Raw genomic sequence first — 14,741 nt, 5'->3', positions numbered from 1 at the left:
AAGTTGATGGCTCAGAGAAAGCTAGCTCAGTGTACGAGTCACCATCGCTGGACACGCACTCTTCTTTGAATCAACAGCGCATACTGACAAATTCAAACTTCATTTTCCGCAGGCTTTTTCTCTGTCACGTTTGCTTGGGAGCCTGTTGAGAAGAGTGTTACGAACATTTCCAGACAAGCACCAGTTTCGTTCCCGACTGGCAGATGGCGAAGTCATCTGCTTCAGCTGCTGATTAGAGCAAAGGCCCTTTCACCAGGTTAATGGTTACACGCGCTTCGCAGAGTCCCGGACATAGCCCATACCCGCTGGACGAAGCAAACACAAAACTTTTATTTTCAAAACAAAATATTTCATATATAGACCGTTCATAAGGCCGCTGCGCGTTTGCTTTTTTTATTATCATTATTTTATTATTTTTAACACGGGATGGCATCGCCAACGAGCGAGTGCCCTCTGGCTTCGCCTTCCCGATAAAGAACGACACGTTTAAGTGCAAAAAAGTCCTGCTCGCGCCTTCTGGATGATGCCTTCAATCGTAAAGCGCATACATAACGACAGTGCTATTGATAGTTTGCACGCTGCATTGTTTTGACCTCTTGGGGTGAGAGAACGCTCCCAAGTCGTTGCGTTCGAGTCCTGCAATGAAGCGATACCAGATTGCGCTTACTTTTCCTTCTAGCTTCTTCTCAAAGGTTACAGCGCTGACCAGCTCAGTGCTGCGCATTCTGTCCTGACAGTGGTAATCCGTGAATTCTTACCACAATTGTTACTATAATAATATATTATTATATTCAGTAGCGTTAAAGCTCCGTTGCTCAGTCATTTTCACTGCCTCTCGCGACCTTCGGTTGTATTGGAAGTGCAAGCGACTGGTCGTCTCCGGAGATGCATATTCACTGAGAAGAGTCACGTTTATGCCGGCTAATCATGATGATCTGCCGACTTAGCTGCGCTAAAAATATAATAGGTTATCCGGCCACAAATTAATCAATGATGTAAAAAAAGCACCGAAGTAATCGCACTTCCGCGCTTACATTGGCCTGTTGTTTAGCACTTCGACGAAAGTACGGTCGCATAGAAATATTTTATAATGCCTCGCGTGCTCAAAACGATATTTGTAGGGAAACCACACGTTTTGATGCGAAGCAATATCTGCCTGATTAGGCACCTTGAGTCTATCTAGCCTCTTACGCCGTCGTGATATCAGCTGTCATGGTCATTTCTTTAACTGGGATATATAACAGGATGTGTATAACATACATGCATAACATGTCCTAATATTATTGGCGTACCTGTCATAACGTGTATATCAGTACATCTATTATGACACGAGAGGCACGAACAAAATGTCATGAATTCATGACGCGCACGGCATGACATGAATGACCTATCAAGGCATGACATTACTTGCATCAGTGACGTGATATCTATTCGTGACATGCATGCATGACATTAATGAGATGATGTGAATGTCACGGCATGAATGTCATGACGTGTCATAGCATGACCTTAATGTCCATACAATCACGTGAGCAGCCTTATTGTCATAATGTACAGGACATGAATTGCATGACATGATGACGTCTTTCTTTTGTTGTCGCCCGGAGGCTCGCACAACACGCGTAATCCGCCTTATTTTATTTTTGAGGGCTACCCTCAGCCGCACTGCGCTGGAAACGTCTTGGAAGAGGGCCGGCGCTTTGGCCAGTTGTGTTTCTGCGCCTACGCTGAGAACGCATCGGTTGTGTGTTTTGTGGATCATGAATAATTAATGATTCCACGGGGCAGTACCTCGGTACTGGAAGCCATGTAGCACTCACTGACTACTGGGTGACCAGGCCTGAGTGCGCCGTTGTGCTAACAGTGCGGCTGAGTTCCGTCTGCCGACGCGGCTGCCTTGGAGTTCGTTGTCGCCATTTCTGGCACTTGCGGCTCGTTTTTTTTTTCCTTCTACGTATTGTTTACATATTTCGCGCATTCAAAAAGCCTTCGAGTACAGCCTTCCGCGAACTCACCAATGTGGCGCGTTTGTTTAGTTCGGCATCGGCCGCCACAGATCTTTGTTATGCCTCCAAATATTGTGGAACCGACATATACTGTCGGTTCCACAATACATTTGCGTATACATATATATACATATACATCAGCATCATCATCAGCCTGGTTATGCCCACTGCAGGGCAAAGGCCTCTCCCATACTTCTCCAACTACCCCGGTCCTGTACTAATTGTGGCCATGCTGTCCCTGCAAACTTAATCTCATCTGCCCACCTAACTTTCTGCCGCCCCCCGCTACGCTTCCCTTCCCTTGGAATCCAGTCCGTAACCGTTTTTGACCATCGGTTATCTTCCCCCCGCATTACATGTCCTGCCAATGCCCATTCCTTTTTTTTTATTTCAACTAAGATGTCATTAACTCACGCTTGTTCCCTCACCCAATCTGCTCTTTTCTTATCCCCTAACGTCACACTCATAATTCTTCTTTCCATAGCTCGTTGCGTAGTCCTCAATTTAAGTAGAACCCTTTTCGTAAGCCTCCAGGTTTCTGCACCATATGTGAGTACTGGTGCAGCTGTTATACACTTTCCTCTTGAGGGATAATTATGGCGACCTGCTGTTCATGATCTGGAAGTGCCTGCCAAACGCACCCCAGCTCATTCTTATCCTTCTGATTATTTCAGTCTCGTGATCCGGATACGCGGTCACTACCTACCCTAAGTAGATCTATTCCCTTACCACTTCCTGTGCCTCGCTACCTATCGTAAAGTGCTGTTCTCTTCCGAGACTGGTAAACATTACTTTAGTTTTCTGCAGATAAATTTTTGGACCCACCCTTCTGTTTTGTCTCTCCAAGTCTGTGAGCATGCATTGCAATTGGTCCCCTGAGTTACTAAGCAAGGCAATACCATCAGCGAATCGCAAGTTATTAAGGTATTCTCCATTATTCTTATCCCCAATTCTTCCCTGTCCGGGTCTCTGAATGCCTCCTGTAAACACACTGTGAATAGCATTGGAGAGATCGTATCACCCTGCCCGACGCCTTTCTTTATTGGGATTTTGTTGCTTTCTTTATGTAGGACTATGGTGGCTGTGGAGCCGCTATAGATATCTTTCAGTATCTTTACATACATGTCTGCACCCTGATTCCGTAATGCCTCCATGACTGCTGAGGTTTCGACAAAATCAAATGCTTTCTCGTAATCAATGAAAGCTATATATAAGGGTTGGTTATATTCCGCACATTTTTCTATCCCCTGATTGATAGTGTGAATGTGGTCTATTGTTGAGTAACCTTTACGGAATCCTGCCTGGTCCTTTAGTTGACAGAAGTCTAAGGGGTTCCTGATTCTATTTGTGATTACCTTAGTAAATACTTTGTAGGCAACGGACAGTAAGCTGATCGGTCTATAATTTTTCAAGCCTTTGGCGTCCCCTTTCTTATGGATTAGGATTATGTTAGCGTTCTTCCAAGATTCCGGTACACTCGAAGTCATGAGGCATTCCGCATACAGGGTGTCAGTTTTTCTAGAACAATCTGCCCACCATCCTTCAACAAATCTGCTGTTACCTGATCTTCCCCAGCTGCCTTCCCCCTTTGCATAGTTCCCAAGGCTTTCTTTACTTTTTCCGGCGTGACTTGTGGGATTTCTAATTCCACTAGGCTCTTCTCTCTTCTATTATCGTCGTGGGTGCCACTGGTGCTGTATAAATCTCTATAGAACTCCTCAGCCACTTGAACTATCTCATCCATATTAGTAATGATATTGCCAGTTTTGTCTCTTACCGCATACATCCGATTCTTGCCTATTCCTAGTTTATTCTTCACGGCTTTTAGGCTTCCTCCGTTCCTGAGAGCATGTTCAATTTTATCCATATTATGCTTCCTTATGTCAGCTGTCTTATGCTTGTTGATTAACTAGGAAAGTTCTGCCAGTTCTATTCTAGCTGTAGGGTTAGAGGCTTTCATACATTGGCGTTTCTTGATCAGATATTTCGTCTCCTGCGATAGGTACATACATATACATGTATACATGTACACATGTACAAAATACTGTAAAAGCGGGGCAAAAGAGTACATATCTGCGCACATGGATGGCGTCGTTCCATCCGGAGACAAGTCAAAATATAAGGAGCCGAGTCCCTTAACAAGTGCGACTGAACCAGACACATATACAACATGCCTTTATTACTGATTATCGCTTTTACTTAGCTTGATCATACCTACAGTTAGCGTGTTGCGTTAAATATTTAGAGAAAACCGTGCTCGCATAAGCGCTCCATTTGGAGGCTGTCTAGTTCTCTCGCATAAACGCAGGTGCCACCACTGACACCGTTGGTATAACTGAGCCAGGAGGTTGTTGATGCATGCTGTATACCGAATGCACCGCCTGTTGTTTCCCGTTTGACGCGGAGGTAAACGTTCTGTATTTAGAATTGCGAAATACATCAGCATAGCAACACGAACCATCCACGTAGCGAATGCGAGTGGCAGTCTTCGAGAACGGTGACGTACGGATGTTGGCACAGCGCTGTGTCGCCGCTTCCCGCTTATTGCGTGCGTACCGTGAAACGCGAACACTATATAGTAGATCTGAAGTCGATATGGCCAGAACTGAACCATGAAAACAGTTTTCCTCGTCCTAACTGCTTGCTTACAAATATCCAGGTCCGCCGGTAGCGGGCGCGCGAAACTCGACGGCTCCGCAGGTGTATAACCTTCGTCACACTGGATCAGCATCGGTTCAAACTTAGTGTGCACGGCTTGAATGGGGCTTGTGCATTTCTACTTCGAAAGCTTGTTTCTGTTTGAGCACGATCAGTAATGTAGACAAGCAAAGGCGCTGCGCCTGTCGCGTTGTAGGTTCGGCGGACGATTGCATGGGGTTCGGTTGAACGAAGGTCGGCACGCTATTTTGCCGGTGCCGACGACAAGATACCCCGTTGCAACTCGTGCTCCTCGGTTGCGTCGTTGTCGGCCTGGTATGATAAAATGGTCCGAGCGGCACACTGTGCTGAATAGTCGGCCAATCATTGACTTGGTTGTCCTGCTATAGTCTCGTATATCGATCGAATGTTACCGTGGAAGCTTGATGTGAGCGAATTGGTTTCACATACTTGAAGAGAAAACATCAGTTTTTTCTTCAAGAATGTCACCGGGCTTTAAAAGAGTGCGTAAAGTCACGCACGCGCTGTCACCACCAGCAAGAGAAGGCCCACCCTGCAAAAAGACGTCTTCAGCAACGTGATTTTTTTTTTACATATCGCCTCAGTGTAATGCAGGTATTATACATTTGCTAGTAGCGATCGATGAAGGGCGCTTACTCATGGTTCACGATGCAGTTCGAACGATGCCCTGGTCGCCTTCCGTTTTAAGCGTGGAGTTGCACTCGTTCGATACGCATGTTTCCGGCGCCGGAACGAAGTAGAGCTACCGGCGAAGTTGCAACGCGCTACAGGGTGCGAGTGCTTGCATTGCACGTCCGTACGCTTCTTTCCTATTGTTTTGCTTGTTTTCTTTTGCGGGACTTGCCTCTGAGATCGGTCCGCATTAAAGTGTAGTAGTTTGTAGCACACTTTAGCCCCATGCACGAACCTTCCCAAACGTTTCGCGACTAATCCGCTAGGGTATAGGGCGCGTGCGCCGTTGCGCCATGAAAAAGAACGGATTGCTTATCTTCACACAAACATGCTTGTCCGGCTGATAACATTTTGAGAAAAGAACTGTTTCGGATAGCCAGCTGCCTGCAAAATGCTTTGCATAGCACCGATTCCCACAGTACGTGCGATCTGCATTTTTTTTTTCATTCGTGTACTTGTCACGCCACTGAAAATGTCTTTTTATTTATTTATTTATTTATTTATTTATTTATTTATTTATTTATTTATTTATTTATTTATTTATTTATATGAACAATACTGCTAGCCATCAAAGGCTGTAAGCAGGAGTGGCATATAAGATTCATCAATACATAGTCGTAGATAGAATGCAAGTCTTGCGCCTAACAGCACCGGTGCACAAAGACATACCCGGCCTGATTTAGTGTAACAGAGCAACAATAGAAGGTATACGCCCCACGGAGCCCGGGGCTACGCCCGAAAAACACCCAAAGGCAAACACCTTTGGGAAGACTCGCAAGACCAAAGGCTTGAACTGATCGCGAATCCCGCCGATCGTACACGCAGAGGGAACAGCGTGAGTGTCGACACGCTACCAGACCTCGCGTTCGCTTCGAATGTAACCCCAGCGCACTGGCAAAACACGCAAGAAGATTTAGGAAGTGACCACATGCTGATCGAGATGAAGATAGGCACGGGCCCAAGTGGTCGTGGGACTCACCCTGTAAGCAAAGGCCGTAAACTCAAACTTGTGAAGTGGGACACGTTCCGCAAGAAACGAGAAGAAGTGGGGCGAGGCGACGAGACGATTACGGACATAGACGAGTGGACCGAGACGCTCAGAAGGGATGTAGACGCGGCAACGAGTGAAGTTCCGCCCGAGGCGAACCTTGAAATAATTGACAGCAGGCTGCTACACATGTGGGAAGCAAAGCGAGCACTTCTAAAGAGATGGAAATGTCAAAGACATAATAAGGCTTTGCGCAAACGCATAGCACAATTAGACAGAGAGGTTGAAGAACACGCACTCCGGGTATCTAGGGCACAGTGGGAAGACACGTGCAACGGCCTCGAGAGGCAGATGGCCGGGGCGAGCACTTGGCGCCTCTTTGGACACCTATTAGATCCGGAGGAGACTAGGGCCGCTCAAGGCCACAAGACTCGTAGACTAGTAAGAGATTACAAAGGTGATAACTTCTTCGACGCAATACGTGATCGTTACTTTAAGAAGGCCGAAAGCATCCAACATGCCGAATACGACGGCGTTGCAAACGAGAAATTGGACGCGGAATTTAGCGAAGCAGAAATTCGGATAGTGCTGTTCGAACTAAACACCCGATCGGCGCCGGCCCGGACCGGGTTACCAACAAGACTCTCCGTAACTTAGACGACGAGTCTCTCGCCTCGCGACCTACGTCAACGAGTGCTGGCGAGGGGGCTCCCTTCCCGAAGCGGGGAAACGGGCCCGCGTTATCGTGATTCGAAAACCCGGCAAGCAAGTCACGCTCGATAATCTAAGACCGATTTCGATTACGTCTTGCGTCGGCAAAGTCATGGAACACGCAGTTCTCACCCGCATGACCAACTTTCTCGAAGATCGTGATGCGTTCCCGCACACCATGCTAAGATTCCGCCGCAACCTCTCCTCACAAAACGTATTGCTTCAGCTTAAACACCAGATCGTAGACGACACTACCAGTTCCACTAAGGCAATCTTCGGCCTAGATAATAAAAAGGCCTTTGATAACGTTAAACACGAAGCAATCTTAAAAACAATTAGAACATTAGGACTTGGCCAAAGAACGTATAAGTACGTTAGAGATTTCCTCGCGTGCAGGCGTGCATGCATCGTCGTTGGCGACGAGGAATCGCCGGAATTTGAGACGGGTCCGTCCGGCACGCCGCAAGGATCCGTCATATCACCAATACTCTTTAGTTCTACTCGGTCTACCCGAGAAATTAACAGAAGTAGAAGGATTGCATCATATCCTATACGCGGATGACGTCACCCTCTGGGTTCCCGGGGGAGGATGTGACGGTCACGTCGAGCGAACGCTACAGGCAGGAGTAGATGCGGTCCAGAATTACTTGCGTGGAACGGGCCTCGAGTGCTCGGCTACCAAGTCCGAACTGTTAAAGGGAAGCTGAAGAGTCGAATTCAATAAGACGCTCATATACGGATGCGGGAACCTTATAAACCATGTAGGTAAAATTTGGGTTTTTTTTTCAATTAGGAGCGATGTAATCGTCGGTTGAAATTGCGCTGTAGCTCCGCCCCCTGTTGAGTGAGCGAGCGGAGCGGAGACCGGAAACCGCGGTGTTGTGACGTCAACTCTGTTTCGTTCCTTCGCAGCGTCCGTGACCGTGCCTGACCGCGCTTGTTTCTGCGTGCGTGCCATCGTAATCTGCTTCGATCAACCCTGCATTCCTTTGTTGGTGCGTCTGCGTGTATGTAGAGTGGTAGTCAACGTGCGTGGTAGTCAACGTGAGTGGTAATCAACGTGACTGGTAGTCAACGTGAGTGGTAGTCAACAGATGAAGGTCACTACACGTACTGCATGAACCGGGAAGCTTTTCACGCGTTTAAACCATCTTTGTAGATTGCCGACAGCTTTGGACAGCGCACAAATGCCGACGATCGCATTCCCGCTTACGTTTCACGAGGAGGCGTGCAGGAACACAACACTACAGTTGTTTGACCGGAAACGAGCTCACTAGATCGGCGAAAGATCGGCGAGATCACTAGATCGCTTTGCAAAAAACATACTCACCAAAGAGCCTTTCCAACACGAGGAGATCCCAAGACTTTGCTTTCGTTCGCGTCGAAAGCACTGCTCGCACCAGCATCGTTTGCTTCAAGAGGCCGGCTCTTCGCAATCGGCTCGTACATGTAGGGAGTAACGCCGAACTCCTCAGAAAAACGCAGTCTCTCTAAATTTTCCATTACCGTCTCAGAAAAACAGCACCAAACTACCTGGCACCGCGCTTCATGTGTAGCGGCAGCGGTCGGTTACTAGAGTTGACGTCACGAGGCGCACCGACCAATCACAGGCGGAAACGAGATGCGCGAGCTGGACGCGTCCGCTGCTGCACTTTTCGTCGAAATAAAATATATTTGCGCTTTCTTTCGCTCAATTTCGATACGATATTCGAATTCGGAGGGTTGAAAACCATTGTGTACAGATGTTCACTCATTTCTTCTGGAAAACCTTTCAGCTTCTCTTTAATCTGCAAACCCACAAGGAGAGGTCGTAAAACCCTGCGCGACGAAGAACGGGAATACTCCAAAATACGTATTATATTGGCAGATGGTACTCCCGTACCGCACGTAGACAAAATTAGAATCCTGGGGTTACACCTGCAGGCAAATGGCCATAACGGAGAGACGGTGCGACGACTTCGTCGTTCGGTAGATGACACGATCCGACTCTTGCGTCGCATCACGAATAGACGCAATGGTATGCGTGATGACTGCGCGATCCGTCTCGTGCAGGCGTACGCGATAAGCCGCATAACGTATGTTGCCCCCTACCTTAAGTGGATAGGGTGCGAAAAAAACAAGGTCGAATGCATGATACGAAAGGGTTTTAAGAGGGCGGTCGGCGTTCCACTCAACGCGAGCACCGACAAGTTTGTGGAGCTCGGGCTTCACAACTCACTTGACGAGTTAATCGAGGCGCACGACATTGCGCAGTACGAACGATTATCTAATTCAAAGACAGGTCTATGCATCCTCGAGGCACTCGGCACCGCGTACCACACTCAGCATGGAGAAAAGATGGCGGGTCAGGCCTCGGTCCGCGACCGCCTGATGATCCCGCCGCTTCCCAAAAACATGCACCCGACGCACCACGCCGCGAGACGCAACAAACGAGCAAGAGACCTTCAGAAGTTTGGCAACAGCAGCGAGGCGGTTTACGTAGACGCTGCACAATATGAAGGAGAGGAAAGCACGCACGCGATCGCGGTTGTAGACCGTACGGGTAAGTGCCTCGCGAGCGCTACAGTGACCACGGGACACACGGAGGCGGCCGAAGAAGCCGCAATAGCCCTAGCACTGGCCACGGTGCCTAGCGCTGCGATCATGATCAGCGACTCGCAGGCGGCAATCCGCGGCTTCGCGCGCGGTCGCATCTCGCGGGAAGCGGTCCGCATACTCCAAATTTGTGACGACGGCGCCTCGTCATCGCCCTCACAACCCCAAAATTCTACAGTCTTCCTCCTCTGGACCCCGGCACACACCGATGTCCCGCTCGCGGGCAACGAGGCGGCCCACGCCACGGCTCGAGGTCTCATACGCCGAGCCGCCGCAGATTATGTGGCCGCCGCACCCGCCCCCGAGAGCGGGGCATCGGATCTGCCGGATCGGGACACTACAACAGAAACACAGCAACAAGAAACACACTGGGCGTGGGGCGATCGCCTAACCACGTTCAGAGACCTCACCCAACACTACAGACTCTAAAGACGCACATTCCCGCCACCGCACGATAAATTGAACAGGAACGAGGCCGCAACTTTACGCTTGCTCCAGACACACAGCTACCCTATAGCCCCGCGGTCCTACATCACTTCTACCCAGGTTTATATCCAACAGATGCCTGCAAAGCTTGCGGACAGCGAGCAACGCTGAGACACATGCTCTGGGAATGTGCCGGCAAGCACGGTAATGGGACCACATTCGTTCACGACGCGTCCGTAATCGCGGCCGTTACCACAATACGGGAAGCCTCGAGCTCGCTTCTCCCCGACGCCGCCCCGCCTGCGGGGGCCGCTGGGGACCTTCTCCATCGGCGTCGCCGCCGCTGGGAGGCGGCTCTCAAAAGTTCAGAGTTGGCCGACCAGCTCTGGGCCGTCCGGCAAGCCAAAGATGCCGCCCGAGTCCAAGGACTTCGAGCCGCCACCTGAGGCCACCACAACGAAACTGCCGGCCATTCATTAATAAAGTTTCTTCTCTCTCTCTCTCACGCGACGAAACGTACAAAGTAAAGCAAACGCATACGAGTCAACGAAAGAGACTCATCCCTACTAATAAATAATTCAGTCCGCGGATGCGCCTTCAGTACTGTTACGAAAGCAACCGAGGACGAGCTTTCCACAACGTCTGGTGGTAGCCTGTTTCACTCTCTGAGCACTTGTGTACAGAATGAGTTTTTAAAGAGATTGGTCTGAAGGCAAAAGTCCGGTAACTTTGTGAAGTGGCAAAAGCGTGTGGTTGAACTTTGGTGACAGATTGTGCAAGATTGGCCTATGTGTTTACGTGTAAGACGTTCCTGCTCAATATCATTACTACATGCGCAGTCCACTAGGATTACGCGTGCGTACGAGCCCTGGCATTAATAAACTTTATAAAATGCGGGTCACAGGGCGCGAAATCTTTGCTATGAAGCCTGACAGCACGGCGATGGTCTTACCTATTCCTTCTTGTGTTTTCTATATATATAGCTAACTCACATCTTTAACAGCTCATATTGGAGTTAAACATGTGCTTTATTTTTTCAAGGCTGTATATGCAAATCTGCAAAACTACTCATTCTGTGTTATATAGGCAAATATATATATATATATATATATATATATATATATATATATATATATATATATATATATATATATATATTGCTAAAACAGACTGTCCACACAAGGGGCCAACCCATGTTTCTTCTTACTGGTACTGCAGGCTACAGAGATGTTCCCAAGTATCGAAGATTAATCTTTCAGGTTAACCACGCTGACTCTTTGCTTATTCTGGCAATCATTTATCCGATACCGTCAATATAGTTATAGCACAAGCCTATTGTTCTTTCGCGGTATTTAGGTATTCGGCTGCACTCAGAAGGTGTCGTATGGCGTCTCGGAGTCGGTAGTGCTGTCGGTCTTTGGCTTAGCAAACTAACCGCTCTAAACAACATAAGCACACCCGAGCACCCCCGTGTAGAAGAAAATCGCCCTTCTTAAAAATAGCGCGTGAAACAATCTAATATTTATGTTATCCAATATTTACTACATAATACCATGGCACCTTAATAACCCACAATCGTCCGCAGACTACAGTATGGATAATAAGCAACTTAAAGCTGCCACGATAACTGTGGCAGCTTTAACTGGGGTGACCTTTGTGCAGTGAGCACGTCTGGAGCGCTAAAGTTGCTTTTTATGGTGAGAAAACACGAGCATAATTGTTTGCCTTTCTTGCGTGCCGCCATTGCTGGCCCGTAACGCGACTATCTTTCCGCGCTCTCGTGGCGCTCCTTGATGGCTTCGACCTTTAAGGTTCAGCCTTATGCAATAAATGCCCTTTATTTCTCCATTCCGAACTCAGAAACAACCTGGCGTTGCTCGCTTTTACGCGTGCGTGCTCTAAATAGCTGTCGACAAGAATTAGCACAAGGAGAAGAAAACGCACACTGGAAAGGAAGGCAAAGACAGTCTTTTTTTCCTGGCTGCGTTGTCTTTTTGTTGCGCTAATTTTCTTTTTTATCAAAGCAACACAAACTAGCCAAACAATTAATTCTTCTTGGGCTACATAAACCAAGTCAGAAGTTTCATCTCAGAAAACTTGTTCGTTCTCTGCAGTCATCATCACCATCACCAGCCTATTTTATGTCCACTGCAGCCCGAAGCCCTCCCCCCCCCCCCTGCTATCTCCAATTACCCCTGTCCTGCGCCAACAAATTCCAACTAGCGCCCACGAGTTTCCTAATTCCATCGCTCCATCTAGTCTTCTGCTGCCCTCGACTGCGTTTCGCTTCTCTTGGTAGCCGTTCTGTAACCCTAACGGTCCAACGGTTATCAAACCTCCGCATTAAATGGCCTGCCCGGCTCCATTTTTTTCTCTTAATGTCCATTAGAATATCGGCTATACCCGTTTGCTCTCTGATCCAAACCACTCTCTTTTTGTCTCTTCACATTATACCTAGCATTCTTCGTTCCGTCACTCTTTGCGCGATCCTTAACTTGGTCTCAAGCTTCTTTGTCAATCTCCAAGTCTCTGCTCCATATGCCAGCACCGGTACGATGTACGGATTGTACAGCTTCTTTTTCAGTTATGATGGTAAGCTTCCAGTCAGGAGCTGACAATGTCTGCCGCATGCGATCCAACCCATTTTTATTCTATGAATTTCCGTCTCATGATCAGGGTTCCCTGTGATTTGTTGACCTAGGTACATGCGTACTCCTTCACAACCTCTGGAGGCTGACTGCCGATCCTGAACTCTTGTTCCTTTGCCCGGCTACTCATCATTATCTTTGATCTTTGTCTTCTGCATATTAATCTTCAACGCCACTCTTACACTCTCTCTGTTAAGGTCCCCAATCATTTGTTGTAACTCGTTTGCAGTGTTGCTGAATAGAACAATGTCATCGGCAAACCGAAGGTTGCTGACATATTCGCCATCGATCCTTACTTCTAAGCCTTCCCAGTTTAATAGCTTGAATACTTCTTCCAAGCACGCAGTGAATAGCATTGGAGAGATTGTGTCTCCTTGTCTGACCTCTTTCTTTAGAGGTATCTTCCCACTTTTCTTGTGTAGAGTAAACGTAGCTGCAGAATCTTTGTAGATATTTTCCAAGGTATTTACGTAAGCGGTATGTACTGATTGATTGCGTAATGCCTCTATGACTGCTGGTATCTCTACTGAATCAAATGTCCTTTCGTAATCTATGAAAGCCATATAGAGAGGCTTATTGTACACTGCGGATTTCTCGATTTCTCTGTGCCAACAGCAGGTTTAAAAGTACATCTCTAATCGAAAGCGCGTGTTCTTTTTTTTTTTTACTTTCGGGAGATTCGACCAAATTATGACTACATACATTCCTGAACAATATTGAGATACTCTGCCAGCACATTTCACCAATCATGGAAAACCTTATACGTATACATCAATTATTTAAAAATTCCCATTAAAGGAAGCAGTTTTACGGGCTCGAAGAACGATAACATTATGAGGCACGCCATAGTGTGAACTAAGCCTTGATATTTCCCATCTGGGACTCCTTAACAAGCACGAAACTCAAAGCACGGGAACGTTTTCCCGATTTCCCCCATCGAGATGCCGCCACCGCGACGGCAACTGTGACCTCTTCCTTAGGAACAAAACACTATACCCTCTAAACCATGAGAGCAGGTATGCGTGAACCTTGACACCTTAAACAATTCCGCTTCCTTCCCAGTTCTTTGCCTCTCTTTATATGCGCTTTTATTTCCGCATGCGTATCCGCTTGCACTTTTCTTGTTAACGCTTACAAGTTAACGTTTACGTTAGGTTACGTCCACACTTGGGAGGAGGCACGAAGGTAAAACGACTAATGCGAGCGTGAATTGACTGTCACGCATGTGCAAATTTAATGCCCACATTAGTTTTGCCGCCGATGCTATTGCCCGACCTACCTACCTATTGTTCACACGTTGGCTGACGTGACGGCACCCGGCAGCACACCATTTCAAACACTACGCTTGTTCCTTGACACATCTGTCATCAAACGTAGAGATGGTGTGGCGCCTTGTGCACAGTTCATGTCGTCTTCGACTTTCTAAAGCAGTGAATTTCAGTGGTCGATATTAAAGACGAAGAAAAAAACTTAGGTCACTTGTTTCCTAGTGAAGTATTGGGAGCATCGCAAGAAACCGACATCCCAGAAACAGCGATGGTGAATTCTCCGGGCTTTTCAAAGGCGTGAGAAGTTTGAACATGCCAAGGCTTTGCGGCCGCACCTTTTGCTAACGCCCACTTCATCGGCAATCTTGATCGAACTCTCGCGCTGGTGCAAGGTATCTCTGCAGAGGCTGCGAGTATTATCCTACAGCACCGGGCATTTTTTTTTCATCTATGAGCATTACCGCTCACACTTTCACCACAATGTTAAATATACAAGTAGATTTAATAGCGCCTGTACGCGAGCTGTGAATTGGTACGGTACTTTATTGGCGAAACAAATGTGTAATTGGAGACACACGGACTATAGCAGAAAACAAGGACGAGTGCTCTGTCCTTGCGTTCGCCTCTTCTCCGTGTCTCTCTACCGTTGTTTCATCATGAAAATTGAAGCGGATGTTTGCCCGCTAGTGCTACTTTCGGTGAAACAGAACGACTTTCCTCTTCAACAAAAGGGCAGTAAAGTTGCTTC

At 47.5% G+C, this 14,741-nt stretch overlaps 1 protein-coding gene across 6 annotated transcripts in view; it reads right to left on the bottom strand.

Moving 5' to 3' along the window:
• LOC135913307 (uncharacterized) overlaps nt 1-14,741 on the bottom strand; it is a 568,389-nt gene that overhangs the window by 511,749 nt on the left and 41,899 nt on the right. The gene's annotated exons all lie outside the window — the stretch shown is intronic.

This window comes from Dermacentor albipictus, chromosome 6 (assembly GCF_038994185.2).
Source record: "Dermacentor albipictus isolate Rhodes 1998 colony chromosome 6, USDA_Dalb.pri_finalv2, whole genome shotgun sequence".
NCBI classification, from domain to species: Eukaryota; Metazoa; Arthropoda; class Arachnida; order Ixodida; family Ixodidae; genus Dermacentor; species Dermacentor albipictus.
The sequence above is the reverse complement of the archived record's forward strand: the minus strand, read 5'-3'. Positions and strand labels throughout refer to the sequence as shown.